The sequence below is a fragment of the Salvelinus fontinalis genome, chromosome 1 (assembly GCF_029448725.1).
Source record: "Salvelinus fontinalis isolate EN_2023a chromosome 1, ASM2944872v1, whole genome shotgun sequence".
NCBI lineage: Eukaryota > Metazoa > Chordata > Actinopteri > Salmoniformes > Salmonidae > Salvelinus > Salvelinus fontinalis.
In genome coordinates this window covers 36267779-36284067 of record NC_074665.1, presented here as the reverse complement: position 1 = coordinate 36284067, position 16289 = coordinate 36267779, and the positions used below count along the sequence as shown (strand labels likewise).

The 16289-nt window shown below is 43.4% G+C and overlaps 1 protein-coding gene across 1 annotated transcript in view; it reads right to left on the bottom strand.

Moving 5' to 3' along the window:
• wdfy4 (WDFY family member 4) overlaps positions 1–16289 on the bottom strand; it is a 181772-nt gene that overhangs the window by 116437 nt on the left and 49046 nt on the right. The gene's annotated exons all lie outside the window — the stretch shown is intronic.

The following is a 16289-nucleotide window of genomic DNA, read 5'->3' as shown; positions in this document are numbered from 1 at the left end:
AGACTAGGTGTATGTCGCACGTCACAACTTCACAGGAGTGGCATTTGAATGTAAACATCATTTTTTTTTATAAAAAAGTGTTTTTTTATAGAAATGCCTTCTGGAACATGCGAACTTTCATGTGCCTTAATAACAAACTTGTATTCCATCCATAAATATGAACAAAAATGTTAAATTAGTCTGTGTATAGTCTGTGTAGTAATATTATTTGAATCAGAAAGCCATTTTCATTGCTACTTATAGGCTAATGTTAACTAGCTAACATTGCACATAGTTTGTTAGCTACCTAAAGATTCATACCACAGCTATGAAAATATTTGTATTGGTAGTAGTATGAGTTGGGACTAAGCCAGTTCATTGTTTAGCTAGTGAGCTACATGTCTAAACAAAAGACTCCACTTCGGACAGATTATTTCATGACCCAATTAGCCAGGTGTGTCTGGGGGTGATTACAGCCATCTATTGTATTTCATGAAGATGTGTACATGTCAAGACAATAGTGACCCATCCACTTAGCTACAGTAGATGTGGCTGGGGGGGTTATAGCATTTCCTTCACATGACCCATCAATTTAGACACTTTCTGTTTTTGATATTGCTACTATGGAAGCAACCACTTCACTGTACTATTTACACGTTCTGTATCCTGTGCATGTGACAAATACACTTACATTCTATTTGATATAGCATGTGTTTACCACATGGCCTCATGTGACTCCTTAAATGGAAGGCTAGGGCTAAGGCTTAAGAGTGTGAACGATGCTGAATCGGTGTAGACAAAGAAGAGCTCTCCAGTAGGTGTACCAAAACATCAATCAACTTTCTAAGAATAATTACTTTCCCATTGTTCCTCAACTGCAGTGTATGATATACCATTGTCTAGCTCTGAGTCTCTACTTTTATCCAATGTAAAAAACACTATTTCAATTTCAAACACTGCCCCTTTAATTAAGACATCAATTTTTACCTGACTAGGTTTTCAAAGACAGCTTGAAATGTAGCCGACACGTTTTGTACTCTTTTAGGAAGCAGTATCCCCATTGCTGATCAATCCTTAAATAAAACTGGGCTAATAACTCGCTAACTAGCAAAGAATATAAACAAATGCGCACAAGCGCGGCTCTGATCTGAACTGATCTGAAAAGCGTGATTGAAGACCACAAGTCGGCTACCCCAGCCAATAGAATTCTACTCCGTTGCGCGTTGGCTCTGCCTACAACAAAATCACAGACTCAATCTTGCAAAATTAGATTTGTTTTAGTTTGTTGCATTGAAAAGCGGTTGATATAAGGTTGATCCGATCGCAGAAAAAACATTGATGTACACTACCGGTCAAAAATGTTAGAACACCTACTCTTTCAAGGGTTTTTCTTTATCTTTACTATTTCCTACATTGTAGAATAATAGTGAATACATTACAACTATGAAATAACACATATGGAATCATGTAGTAACCAAAAAAGTGTTAAACAAATCAAAATATATTTTATATTTGAGAATATTCCAATAGCCACCCTTTGCCTTGATGACAGCTTTGCACACTCTTGGCATTCTCTCAACCAGCTTCACCTGGAATGCTTTTCCAACAGTCTTGAAGGAGTACCCACATATGCTGAGCACTTGTTGGCTGCTTTTCCGTCACTCTGCGGTCCGACTCATCCCAAACTATCTCAAATTGGTTGAGGTCGGGGATTGTGGAGGACAGGTCATCTAATACAGCATTCCATCACTCTCCTTCTTGGTCAAATAGCCCTTACACAGCCTGGAGGTGTGTTGGTTCATTGTCCTGTTGAAAAACAAATGATAGTCCCACTAAGTCCAAACCAGATGGGATGGCGTATCGTTGCAGAATGCTGTGGTAGCCATGCTGGTTAAGTGTGACTTGAATTCTAAATAAATCACAGACAGTGTCACCAGCAAAGCACCCCCACACCATAACACCACCTCCTCCATGCTTTACGGTGGGAAATACACATGCGGAGACCATCCGTTCACCCACATCACGTCTCACAAAGACATAGAGGTTGGAACCAAAAAACTCAAATTTGGACTCCAGACCAAAGGACAAATTTCCACCGGTCTAATGTCCATTGCTCGTGTTTTTTGGCCCAAGAAAATCTCTTCCTCTTATTGGTGTCCTTTAGTAGTGGTTTCTTTGCAGCAATTCGACCATGAAGGCCTCATTCACACAGTCTCGTCTGAATAGTTGATGTTGAGATGTGTCTGTTACTTGAACTCTGTGAAGCATTTATTTTGGCTGCAATTTCTGAGGCTGGTAACTCCAATTAACTTATCCTCTGCAGCGAGGTAACTCTGGATCTTCCATTCCTGTGGGGGTCGACATGAGAGCAGTTTCATCATAGCGCTTGATGGTTTCTGTGACTGAACTTGAAGAAACTTTAGAAGTTCTTAAAATTTTCCGTATTGACTGACATTCATGTCTGAAAGTAATTTCTCTTTGGTTATTTGAGCTGTTCGTGCCATAATATGGACTTGGTCTTTTACCAAATAGGGCTATCTTCTGTATACCCCCCTTTCTTGTCACAACACAACTGATTGCCTCAAACGCATTAACTTAAGAAGGAAAGAAATTCCACAAATGAACTTCCAGGTGACTACATTCTGTAAGCCTTTCCAAGAAGGTACGCCTGACACACAGGTATCACTGCTGACGTAATTTCCTGTCACAACTTGTGAACTTCTTTACGTGCTGCTGTGCGTTTTGTTGCTAGCGTAACTTTGCTACCTGCCAACTTTACGGTTTTTACTTTTTAATCACCATTTTATATATATTTTTTTCCCTCAGTCAATTTTTTTTATACAGCTTTTTCCCCCCGGACGCTTTATCTGGACATGGTTCTACAGGACCTCCACCAGCCAAAGCTAAGTATGCCTTCTAATTGCAGTCGCTGTACTCATAATACCATCTCACCATCTTAAATAAGCATGCCCCATTCAAAAAAATGTAGAACCAGGAACAGATATAGGCCTTGGTTCTCTCCACACCTGACTGCCCTTGACCAGCACAAAAACATCCTGTGGCGTTCTGCATTAGCATCGAATAGCCCCCGTGATATGCAACTTTTCAGGGAAGTTAGGAACCAATATACACAGGCAGTTAGGAAAGCTAAGGCTAGCTTTTTCAAGCAGAAATGTGCATCCTGTAGCACAAACTCAAAAAGGTTCTGGGACACTGTAAAGTCCATGGAGAATAAGAGCACCTCCTCCCAGCTGCCCACTGCACTGAGGCTAGGAAACACTCACCACTGATAAATCCATTATAATTGAGAATTTCAATTTCAAAGCATTTTTCTACGGCTGGCCATGCTTTCCACTTGGCTACCCCTACCCCGATCAACAGCCCTCCACCCCCCACAGCAACTCGCCCAAGCCTCCCCCATTTCTGCTTCACTCAACTCCAGATAGCTGATGTTCTGAAAGAGCTGAAAAATCTGGACCCCTACTAATCAGCCGGGCTAGACAATCTGGACCCTCTCTTTCTAAAATTATCTGCTGAAATTGTTGCAACCCCTATTACTAGCCTAAAGATTGGAAAGCTGCCGCAGTCATCCCCCTCTTCAAAGGGGGAGACACTATAGACCCAAACTGCTAAAGACCTATATCTATCCTACCCTGCCTTTCTAAGGTCTTCGAAACCAAGTTAACAAACAGATTACCGACCATTTCAAATCCCACTGTACCTTCTCCGCTATGCAATCTGGTTTCAGAGCTGGTCATGAGTGCACCTCAGCCAAGCTCAAGGTACTATACGATATCATAACCGACATCGATAAGAGACATTACTGTGCAGCCGTATTCATCGACCTGGCCAAGGCTTTCGACTCTGTTAATCACCACATTCTTATCGGCAGATTCAACAGCCTTGGTTTCTCAAATGATTGCCTCGCCTGGTTCACCAACTACTTCTCTGATAGAGTTCAGTGTGTCAAATCGGAGGGCCTGTTGTACGGACCTCTGGCAGTCTCTATGGGGGTGCCACAGAGTTCAATTCTCGGGCTGACTCTCTTCTCTGTGTACACCAAGGATGTCGCTCTTGCTGCTGGTGATTCTCTGATCCACCTCTACGCAGATGACACCATTCTGTATACCTCTGGCCCTTCTTTGGACACTGTTTATTTATTTATTTATTTCACCTTTATTTAACCAGGTAGGAAAATTGAGAACACGTTCTCATTTACAATTGCGACCTGGCCAAGATAAAGCAAAGCAGTTCGACACATACAACAACACATAGTTACACATGGAGTCAAACAAACATACAGTCAATAATACAGTGAAAAATAAGTCTATATACAATATGAGCAAGTGAGGTGAGATAAGGGAGGTGAAGGCAAACAAAATATATATATAAATAAATAAAAATATAAAAAGGCCATGGTGGCGAAGTAAATACAATATAGCAAGTAAAAAATAACACTGGAATGGTTGGTTTGCAGTGGAAGAAGGTGCAAAGTAGAGATAGAAATAATGGGGTGCAAAGGAGCAAAATAAATAAATACAGTAGGTAAAGAGGTAGTTGTTTGGGCTAAATTATAGATGGGCTATGTACAGGTGCAGTAATCTATGAGCTGCTCTGACAGCTGGTGCTTAAAGCTAGTGAGGGAGATAAGTGTTTCCAGTTTCAGAGATTTTTGTAGTTCGTTCCAGTCATTGGCAGCAGAGAACTGGAAGGAGAGGCGACCAAAGGAAGAATTGGTTTTGGGGGTGACCAGAGAGATATACCTGCTGGAGCGCGTGCTACGGGTGGGCGTTGCTATGGTGACCAGCGAGCTGAGATAAGGGGGGACTTTACCTAGCAGGGTCTTGTAGATGACCTGGAGCCAGTGGGTTTGGCGACGAGTGTGAAGCGAGGGCCAGCCAACGAGAGCGTACAGGTCGCAGTGGTGGGTAGTATATGGGGCTTTGGTGACAAAACGGATGGCACTGTGATAGACTGCATCCAATTTATTGAGTAGGGTTTTGGAGGCTATTTTGTAAATGACATCACCGAAGTCGAGGATTGGTAGGATGGTCAGTTTTACAAGGGTATGTTTGGCAGCATGAGTGAAGGATGCTTTGTTGCGGAATAGGAAGCCGATTCTAGATTTAACTTTGGATTGGAGATGCTTGATGTGAGTCTGGAAGGAGAGTTTACAGTCTAACCAGACACCTAGGTATTTGTAGTTGTCCACATATTCTAAGTCAGAGCCGTCCAGAGTAGTGATGCTGGACAGGCGGGCAGGTGCAGGCAGCGATCGGTTGAAGAGCATGCATTTAGTTTTACTTGTATTTAAGAGCAATTTGAGGCCACGGAAGGAGAGTTGTATGGCATTGAAGCTCGCCTGGAGGGTTGTTAACACAGTGTCAAGAGAAGGGCCAGAAGTATACAGAATAGTGTCGTCTGCGTAGAGGTGGATCAGAGACTCACCAGCAGCAAGAGCGACATCATTGATGTATACAGAGAAGAGAGTCGGTCCAAGAATTGAACCCTGTGGCACCCCCATAGAGACTGCCAGAGGTCCGGACAACAGACCCTCCGATTTGACACACTGAACTCGATCAGAGAAGTAGTTGGTGAACCAGGCGAGGCAATCATTAGAGAAACCAAGGCTGTCGAGTCTGCCGATGAGGATGTGGTGATTGACAGAGTCAAAAGCCTTGGCCAGGTCAATGAATATGGCTGCACAGTACTGTTTCCTATCGATAGCGGTTAAGATATCGTTTATGACCTTGAGCGTGGCTGAGGTGCACCCATGACCAGCTCTGAAACCAGATTGCATAGCGGAGAAGGTATGGTGGGATTCGAGATGGTCGGTAATCTGTTTGTTGACTTGGCTTTCGAAGACCTTAGAAAGGCAGGGTAGGATAGATATAGGTCTGTAGCAGTTTGGGTCTAGAGTGTCTCCCCCTTTGAAGAGGGGGATAACCGCAGCTGCTTTCCAATCTTTTGGAATCTCAGACGACACGAAAGAGAGGTTGAAAAGGCTGGTAATAGGGGTGGCAACAATTTCAGCAGATAGTTGTAGAAAGAAAGGGTCCAGATTATCTAGCCCGGCTGATTTGTAAGGGTCCAGATTTTGCAGCTCTTTCAGAACATCAGCTGACTGTATTTGGGAGAAAGAGAAATGGGGAAGGCTTGGGCGAGTAGCAGAGGGGAGGGCAGTGCTGTTGACCGGGGTAGGGGTAGCCAGGTGGAAAGCATGGCCAGCCGTAGAAAAATGCTTATTGAAATTCTCAATTATAATGGATTTGTCGGTGGTGACAGTATTTCCTATCTTCAGTGCAGTTGGAAGCTGGGAGGAGGTGTTCTTATTCTCCATGGACTTTACAGTGTCCCAGAACTTTTTTGAGTTTGTGTTGCAGGAAGCAAATTTCTGCTTGAAAAAGCTAGCCTTGGCTTTTCTAACTGCCTGTGTATACTGGTTTCTAGCTTCCCTGAAAAGTTGCATATCACGGGGGCTGTTCGATGCTAATGCAGAACGCCATAGGATGTTTTTCTGTTGGTTAAAGGCAGTCAGGTCAGGAGAGAACCAAGGGCTATATCTGTTCTTGGTTCTAAATTTCTTGAATGGGGCATGCTTATTCAAGATGGTGAGGAAGGCATTTTTTTAAAATATCCAGGCATCCTCTACTGATGGGATGAGATCAATATCCTTCCAGGATACCTCGGCCAGGTCGATTAGAAAGGCCTGCTCGCTGAAGTGTTTCAGGGAGCGTTTGACAGTGATGAGTGGAGGTCGTTTGATCGCTGACCCATTACGGATACAGGCAATGAGGCAGTGATCTCTGAGATCTTGGTTGAAAACAGCAGAGGTGTATTTGGAGGGCAAGTTGGTTAGGATGATGTTTATGAGGGTACCCGTGTTTACGGAATTGGGGTGATACGTGGTAGGTTCATTGATAATTTGTGTGAGATTGAGGGCATCAAGCTTAGATTGTAGGATGGCTGGGGTGTTAAGCATGTTCCAATTTAGGTCGCCTAGCAGCACAAGCTCTGAAGATAGATGGGGGGCAATCAGTTCACATATGGCGTCCAGAGCACAGCTGGGGGCAGAGGGTGGTCTATAGCAGGCGGCAACAGTGAGAGACTTGTTTTTAGAGAGGTGGATTTTTAAAAGTAGGAGTTCAAATTGTTTCGGAACAGACCTGGATAGTAAAACAGAACTCTGCAGGCAATCCTTGCAGTAGATTGCAACACCGCCCCCTTTGGCGGTTCTATCTTGTCTGAAAATCTTGTAGTTAGGGATGAAAATGTCAGAATTTTTGGTGGTCTTCCTAAGCCAGGATTCAGACACGGCTAAAACATCTGGGTTGGCAGAGTGTGCTAAAGCAGTGAACAAAACAAACTTAGGGAGGAGGCTTCTAATGTTAACATGCATGAAACCAAGGCTATTACGGTTACAGAAGTCATCAAAAGAGAGCGCCTGGGGAATAGGAGTGGAGCTAGGTACTGCAGGGCCTGGATTCACCTCTACATCACCAGAGGAACAGAGGAGGAGTAGGATAAAGGTACGGCTAAAAGCTATGAGAATTGGTCGTTTAGAACGTCTAGAACAGAGAGTAAAAGGAAGTTTCTGGGGGCGATAAAATAGCTTCAAGGAATAATGTACAGACAAAGGTATGGTAGGATGTGAATACAGTGGAGGTAAACCTAGGTAATGGGTGATGATGAGAGAGATATAGTCTCTAGAAACATCATTGAAACCAGGTGATGTCATCGCATATGTGGGTGGTGGAACTGAGAGGTTGGATATATAGTGAGCAGGGCTAGAGGCTCTACAGTGAAATAAGCCAATAAACACTAACCAGAAAAGCAATGGACAAGGCATATTTACATTAAGGAGAGGCATGCTTAATCGAGTGATCATAAGGGTCCAGTGAGTAGAGGTTGGTTGGGGTCACGGCGATCCAGACAGCTGGCCGGGTAGCTGGCTATCGGTAGCAAGATAACATACGATGGAGGTCTGTTTTTTTTTTTTTTTTTTTTTTTTTTGTCACCTCGTTCGTTTCCGTCGGTAGATCAGTGGGGTTCCGTGTGGTAGAGGGGATCGATCCAATTGGCAAAATAGATATAGTGACCCAGGAAAAAAAGAAAAAAAAAATTGTCCGGTATATTTATTTAGATAGCAGCCGATAAGACAGCTAATAATTAGCAGATGGGTATTCAGAAACGTCGCAATGGAAAAGCCTGTTGAAACCACCTCGGACAATTACGTCGGCAGACCAGTCGTGATGGATCGGCGGGGCTCCGTGTCGGCAATAAAGGGTCCAGTCCAATTGGCAAAAGAGGTATTGTAGCCCAAGAATTCGCTGGTAGGCCTCTTCGGCTAGCCGGCAGATGGGCCTAGCTCGAGGCTAGCTCAAGGCTAACTGGTGCTTGTTTCGGGACAGAGGTATTAGCCAGTAGTAGCCACTTGGTTGCAGCTAGCTAGCGACGATGATCCGGTGTAATTGTCCAGAGCTTGCGTCAGGAATCCGGTGATGTGGTAGAGAAAAAGCAGTCCTATATTCTCTGGGTTGATATCGCGCCTGCAGACTGGCAGGTATTGGCCCGAGCTGAAGCTGGCTGGTGTCCGAGTTAAGGGTGAAGACCGCAGCAGTGGCTAACTGACTACTAGCTAGTAGCTAGTTATCTGGCTAGCTTCTAATCGGGGCTACGGTTCTAAAGTATAAAAAATAGCAGATCCGTACCACATTGGGTGAGGCGGGTTGCGGGAATGTATATTCAGTTCCAAGATGGAAGGTGAAATTAAAATATATACGAAATGTATACAAAAAATACGAGGACTATTTACGCGGGACAAGACGGGACAAGACAAGACAAACACACGTCCGACTGCTACGCCATCTTGGAAAAGATAACTTTGGACACTGTGTTAACTTCTTATGGCTGGGGGCAGTATTGAGTAGCTTGGATGAATAAGGTGCCCAGAGTAAACTGCCTGCTACTCAGGCCCAGAAGCTAAGATATGCATATTATTAGTGGATTTTGATAGAAAACACTCTGAAGTTTCTAAAACTGTTTGAATGATGTCTGTGAGTATAACAGAACTCATGTGGCAGTCAAAAACCTGAGAAAAAATCCAACCACGAAGTGGGAAATCTGAGGTTTGTAGGTTTGCCTATCCAATATAGAGTGTCTATGGGGTCATATTGCACTAGATGTCAACAGTCTGTAGAACCTTGTTTGATACTTCTACTGTGAAGGATGAGGGAATGAGAGCTGATTGAGTCATGGGTCTGGCAGAGTGCCACGGGCTCACTCAGGCGCTCCCCTGTGAGAGTTAGCTGCGTTACATCGCATTTCTACAGACAAAGGAATTCTCCGGTTTAAACATTATTGAAGATTTATGTTAAAAACATCCTAAAGATTGATTCTATACATCGTTTGACATGTTTCTACGAACTGTAACGGAACTGTTTGACTTTTCGTCTGGCCTGCGCGTCATCAATTTGGATTCTGGAACTAAACGTGCGAACAAAAAGGAGATATTTGGACATAAATTATGGACATTATCGAACAAAACAAACATTTATTGTGGAACTGCGATTCCTGGGAGTGCATTCTGATGAAGATCATCAAAGGTAAGTGAATATTTATAATACTATTTCTGACTTCAGTTGACACCACAACATGGCGGATATCTGTATGGCTTGTTTGGGTTCTGAGTGCTGTACTCAGATTATAGCATGATGTGCTTTTTCCGTACAAGTTTTTTGAAATCTGACACAGCGGTTGCATTAAGAAGAAGTTTATCTAAAGTTCCATTTATGATACTTGTATCTTTTATCAATGTTTATTATGAGTATTTCTGTAAATTGATGTGGCTATCTGCAAAATCACCGGATGTTTTGGAGGCGAAACATTACTGAACATAACGCACCAATCTAAACTAAGATTTTTTATATAAATATGAACTTTATCGAACAAAACATACATGTATTGTGTAACATGAAGTCCTATGAGTGTCGTCTGATAAAGATCATCAAAGGTTAGTGATTAATTTTATCTCTATTTCTGCTTTTTGTGACTCTTTTTGGCTGTAAAAATGGCTGTGTTTTTCTGTGACTAGGTACTGACCTAACATAATCGTTTTGTGTGCTTTCGTTGTAAAGCCTTTTTGAAATCGGACACTGTTGTGGGATTAACAACAAGGTTATCTTTAAAATGATGTGAAATACTTGTATGTTTGAGGAATTTTTATTATGAGATTTCTGGTGTTTGAATTTGGCGCCCTGCACATTCACCCTGCTGTTGTCAAGTCGATCCCGTTAACGGGATCTCAGCCATAAAACGTTTCAACTAACCTCTTGATGAGCTTCAATGCCATTAACTATCCTTCTATGGCCTCCAATTGCTCTTAAATGCAAATAAGACTAAATGTATGCTCTTCAACCGATAGCTGCCCGTACCTGCCCGCCCGTCCAGCCTCACTACTCTGGATGGTTCTGACTTAGAATATGTGGACAACTACAAATACCTAGGTGTCTGGTTAGACTGTAAACTCTCCTTCCAGACTCACATTAAGCATCTCCAATCCAAAATTAAATCCAGAATCAGCTTCCTATTTCGCAACAAAGCATCCTTCACTCATGCTGCCAAACATACCCTCATAAAACTGACCATCCTACCGATTCTCGACTTCGGCGATGTCATTTACAAAATAGCCTCCAACACTCTACTCAACAAATTGGATGCAGTCTATCACAGTGCCATCCATTTTGTCACCAAAGCCCCATATACTACCCACCACTGTGTCCTGTATGCTCTCGTGGGATGGCCCTCGCTTCATACTCGTCGCCAAACCCACTGGCTCCAGGTCATCTACAAGTCTCTGCTAGGTAAAGCCCTGCCTTATCTCAGCTCACTGATCACCATAGCAGCACCCACCCGTAGCACGCGCTCCAGCAGGTATATCTCACTGGTCGCCCCCAAAGGCAACACCTGCTTTGGCCGCCTTTCCTTCCAGTTTTCTGCTGCCAATGACTGGAACGAACTGCAAAAACACTGGAGACTCATATCTCCCTCACTAGCTTTAAGCACCAGCTGTCAGAGCAGCTCACAGATCACAGCACCTGTACATAGACCATCTGTAAATAGCCCATCCTACTACCTCATCCCCATACTGTATTTATTTATTTATTTTGCTCCTTTGCACCCCAGTATCTCTACTTGCACATTCATCTTCTGCGCATCTACCATTCCAGTGTTTAATTGCTATATTGTTATTACTTCGCCAACATGGCCTATTTATTGCCTTACTTCCCTTATCCTACCTCATTTGCACATACTGCATGTAGACTTTTTCTACTGTATTATTGACTGTGTGTTTGTTTATTCCATGTGTAACTCTGTGTTGTTGTATGTGTCGAACTGCTTTGATTTATCTTGGCCAGGTCGCAGTTGCAAATGAGAACTTGTTCTCAACTTGCCTACCTGGTTAAATAAAGGTGAAATAAAAAAATACACAGGAGAACCTTGAAATCGGACACTGTTGTGGGATTAACAACAAGTTTATCTTTAAAATGGTGTGAAATACTTGTATGTTTGAGGAATTTTTATTATGAGATTTCTGTCGTTTGAATTTGGCGCCCTGCACACCTTATGGTGAGGATAGCCATGCTGCAAGCCCTGCTTCAGATGCAATTGTTAGGCAATGGTAATTTATGTGTAGAAAAGGACGAAACAGCATCTGTGCCGCAAATAAGTACAGATTGGAGTATAAATTTCCTTGCACAGTCCCCGCAGCCGGACGATTTTCTCATGGCTTCTGAAAGGAAGTGCTGTAGGAATGCTCAACCGGTCCCGCTCATTCATCCGACAGAAACTTTCAACTGGTTCTCCTCATTAAAGCAACGAGTTGGAGTCAGAGGCCGAGCCTTCTCTGGTCTCTCCTCCACCCGTTATGGGGTCTGAGACGCCGAAAGCCTCCCACCATTAGCTCTGACAAATTGAAAACCCTGGGTCATTGGCGACTCCATTAACCGCAGTATTAGATTTAAAATGAATCATCCAGCGTTCAGACACTGTTTACCAGGGGGCAGGGCTACTGAAGTTAAGGCTAATCTGAAGATGGTGCTGGTTAACCTCTCTTGGGTAGGGCGCAGTATTTTCACCTCCGGATGAAAAGCGTGCCTAAAGTAAACTGCCTGTTTGTCACGCCCTGACCTTAGAGATCCTTTTTATGTCTCTATTTTGGTTGGTCAGGGCGTGAGTTGGGGTGGGCATTCTATGTTGTGTTCTATGTTGTCTAGTTCTATGTGTTTGGCCGGGTGTGGTTCTCAATCAGAGGCAGCTGTCTATCGTTGTCTCTGATTGAGAACCATACTTAGGTAGCCATTTCCCACCTGTGTTTGTGGGTAGTTGTTTTCTGTTGTGTGTCTGCACCAGCAAGAACTGTTTCAGTCGTTATCTTGTTATTTTTGTTATTTCAGTGTTCATTAAAGAAATATGGACACGTACCACGCTGCACCTTGGTCCTCTCCTTCCAACAGCCGTTACACTGTTACTCAGGCCCAGAAGCTAGGATATGCAAACAATTGGTAGATTTGGATAGAAAACACTAAGTTTCTAAAACTATTACAATTATATCTGTGAGTATAACAGAACTGATATAGGAGGCGAAACCCCGAGGACAAACCACCCCCCTCCAAAAAATTCAGCCTACCACTGTTTTCAATGGCTGTCACTTTTATTATAAGGCGAAATCCTCCCAGATTGCAGTTCCTAGGGCTTCCACTAGATGTCAACAGTCTTTAGAAAGAGTTTCATGCTGGTTTTTGGAAAAATTAGCCATAAATTGTAGTTTTTCTAGGTGGCTCCCATTTTGGCAGTAGTGTTTCCAAGCGCGTGAAAGAGAGCGCCTTCTTTGGTATTTTTCTCCGATAAAGACAATAACGAGTCTTAAATTCTATCGTTTATTTACGTATTAGGGTACCTAAGGTTTGATTATAAATGTTGTGTGACTTGTTTGGAAAAGTTTATTAGTAAAGTTTGTAATTCATTTTGTATGCATTTTGATGGGGGGAAACTGGGTGGGTTATTGACTGAAGCGCCAGCTAAACTGAGTTTTTATGGATATAAAGAAGGACATTATCAAACAAAAAGACCATTTGTGATGTATCTGGGACCTTTTGGAGTGCCAACAGAAGAAGATCATCAAAGGTAAGGCATTTATTATATCGCTATTTCTGACTTTTGTGGCGCACCTGCCTGGTTGAAATATGTTTTTCATGCTTTTGTATGAGGGGCGCTGTCCTCAGATTATCGCATGGTGTGCTTTCGCCGTAAAGCCTTTTTGAAATCTGACACAGCGGCTGGATTAACAAGAAGTTAAGCTTTATTTTGATGTATTACACTTGTGATTTTATGAAAGTTCAATATTTATAATTCTGTAGTTCGAATTTTGCGCTCTGCAATTTCACCGGATGTTAAGGCTAAAACTAAAACTGGCGAGTGTAGGGATATTGTTATCCACGTCGGCACCAATGATATTAGGATGAAACAGTCAGATGTCACCAAGCACAACATAGCCTAAGTGTGTAAATCAGCTAGATAGATGTTTCGGCATCGAGTAATTGACTCTGGCTCCCTCCCAGTTAGGGGGAGTGATGAGCTCTACAGCAGAGTCTCACAACTCAATCGCTGGTTGAATTGTTTTCTGTCCCTCCCAAAAGATAGAATTTGGCCCTCTATCTGGGACTCACCCACAAACAGGAACAAGCCTAGCCTGCTGAGGAGTGACGGACTCCATCCTAGCTGGAGGGGTGCTCTCATCTTATCTATGAACATAGCCAGGGCTCTAACTCCTCTAGCTCCACAATGAGATAGTGTGCAGGCCAGGCAGCAGGTAGGGTGCAGGCCTGTTGGCCAGCCTGCCAGCTTAGTCAGTGACTGTGCCTAGTCACTGACTGTGCCTCGATCTAGGTTGGGCAAAACTAAACATGGCGTGGTTGCCTTAGCAATCTCACTGGAACAAAGACCGTTCATGTCATTATTGAAAGAGATTGTGATATCTCATATTTCGAAATAGGGCTACTTAATGTTAGTACCCTCACTTCCAAGGCAGTTATAGTCAATGAAATAATCACTGATTATAATCTTGATGTGATTGGCCGGACTGAAACATGGCTTTTAACTTGATGAATGATGAATGAATGATGAATTACAGTGTAATTTGAGGCCTCTTCCTGGTTACACTAGTGACCATATCCTCCGTGCATCCCGCAAAGGCTGAGGTGTTGCTAACATTTAAAATACCAAATATCAATTTACCAACAAAAAAAAGACTGTTTTCGTCTTTTGAGCTTCTAGTCATGAAATCTATGCAGCCTACTCAATCACCTTTTATAGCTACTGTTTACAGGCCTCCTGGACCCTATACAGCGTTCCTCACTGAGGAATTCCTATCGGACCTTGTAGTCATGGCAGATAATATTCACATTTTTGGTGACTTTAATATTCACATGGAAAAGTCCACAGACCCACTCCAAAAGACTTTTGGAGGCATCATCGACTCAGTCGGTTTGTCCAACATGTCTCCGTACCTACTCACTGCCACAGTCATACTCTGGACCTAGTTTTAAATGTTGTGGATCTAAATGTTTTTCCTCAGAATCCTGGCTTATCGGACCACCATTTTATTGTGTTTGCAATCACAACAAAAAATCTGTTCAGACCCCAACCAAGGATAATCAAAAGCCGTGTTATAAATCCTCGGACAAACCAAAGATTCCAAGATGCCCTTCCAGACACCCTCCACCTTCCACCTTTCACTGCTAAGAGGACGATACATTTCGATGAAACATGGCCCCAAAATTGCCCTCCCTGGAAGCCTGTACTAAAGACCTAAGGAAGAAGATGGGGGCACATGTTTTACTTTTAAACTTGGACAAAACAGAGATCTGAGTTCTAGGTCCCAAGAAACAAAGAGATCTTCTGTTGGATCTGACAATTAATCTTGATGGTTGTATAGTCGTCTCAAATAAAACTGTAAAGGACCTTGGTTTTACTCTGGACCCTGATCTCTCTTTTGACGAACATATCAAGACTGTTTCAAGGACAGCTTTTTTTCATGTACGTAACATTGCAAAAATCTGAAACTCTCTGTCCAAAAATGATGCAGAAAAGTTCATCCATGCTTTTGTCACTTCTAGATTTGACTACTGCAATGCTCTGCTTTCCAGCTACCCGGATAAAGCACTAAATAAACTTCAGTTAATGCTAAACACTGCTGCTAGAATCTTGACTAGAACCAAAAAATGTGATCATATTTCTCCAGTGCTAGCCTCTCTACACTGGCTTCCTGTTAAGGCTAGGGCTGATTTCAAGGTTTTACTGCTGATCTACAAAGCATTACATGGGCTTGCTCCTATCTATCTTCACGATTTGGTCCTGCCGTACATACCTACATGTACGCTACTGTTACAAGATGCAGGCCTCCTTATTATCCCTAGAATTTGTAAGCAAACAGCTGGAGGCAGGTTTTTCTCCTACAAAGCTCCATTTTATGGAATGGTCTGCCTTCCCATGTGAGAGAAGCAGACTCGGTCTCGACCTTGAAGTCTTTATGGAAGACTCATCTCTTCAGTAGATCCTATGATTGAGTGGAGTCTGGCTCAGGGGTGTGAAGGTGAACAAAAAGGCACTGGAGCGACGAACCACCCTTGCTGTCTCTGCCCGGCCGGTTCCCCTCTCTCCACTGGGATTTTCTGCCTCTAACCCTATGACGGGGGCTGAGTCACTGACTTACCATGCCGTCCCAAGGAGGGGTGCGTCACTTGAGTGGGTTGAGGCTATGACGTGATCTTCCTGTCTGGGTTGGCGCCCCCCTCGGGGTCGTGCCGTGGGGGAGATCTTTGTGTGCTATATGTTGGTGGTTTAAGATATGGCTCTAGTGGTGTGGGGGCTGTGCTTTGGCAAAGTGGGTGGGGTTATATCCTGCCTGGTTGGCCCTCTCCGGGGGTATAGTTGGACTGGGCCACAGTGTCTCCCGACCCCTCCTGTCTCAGCCTCCAGTAATTATGCGGCAATAGTTTATTGGTCAGGGGGGCTAGGGTCAGTCTGTTACTGTATATCTGGAGTATTTCTCCTCTTATCTGGTGTCCTGTGTGAATTTAAGTATGCTCCCTTTAATTCTCTCTCCCTTTCTCTCTTTCTCCTTCTCTCTGAGCCCTAGGACCAGGCCTCAGTACTACCTGGCCTGATGACTCCTTGCTGTCCCCAGTCCACCTGGTCGTGCTGCTGCTCCAGTTTCAACTGTTCTGCCTGCGGCTACAGAACCCTGACCT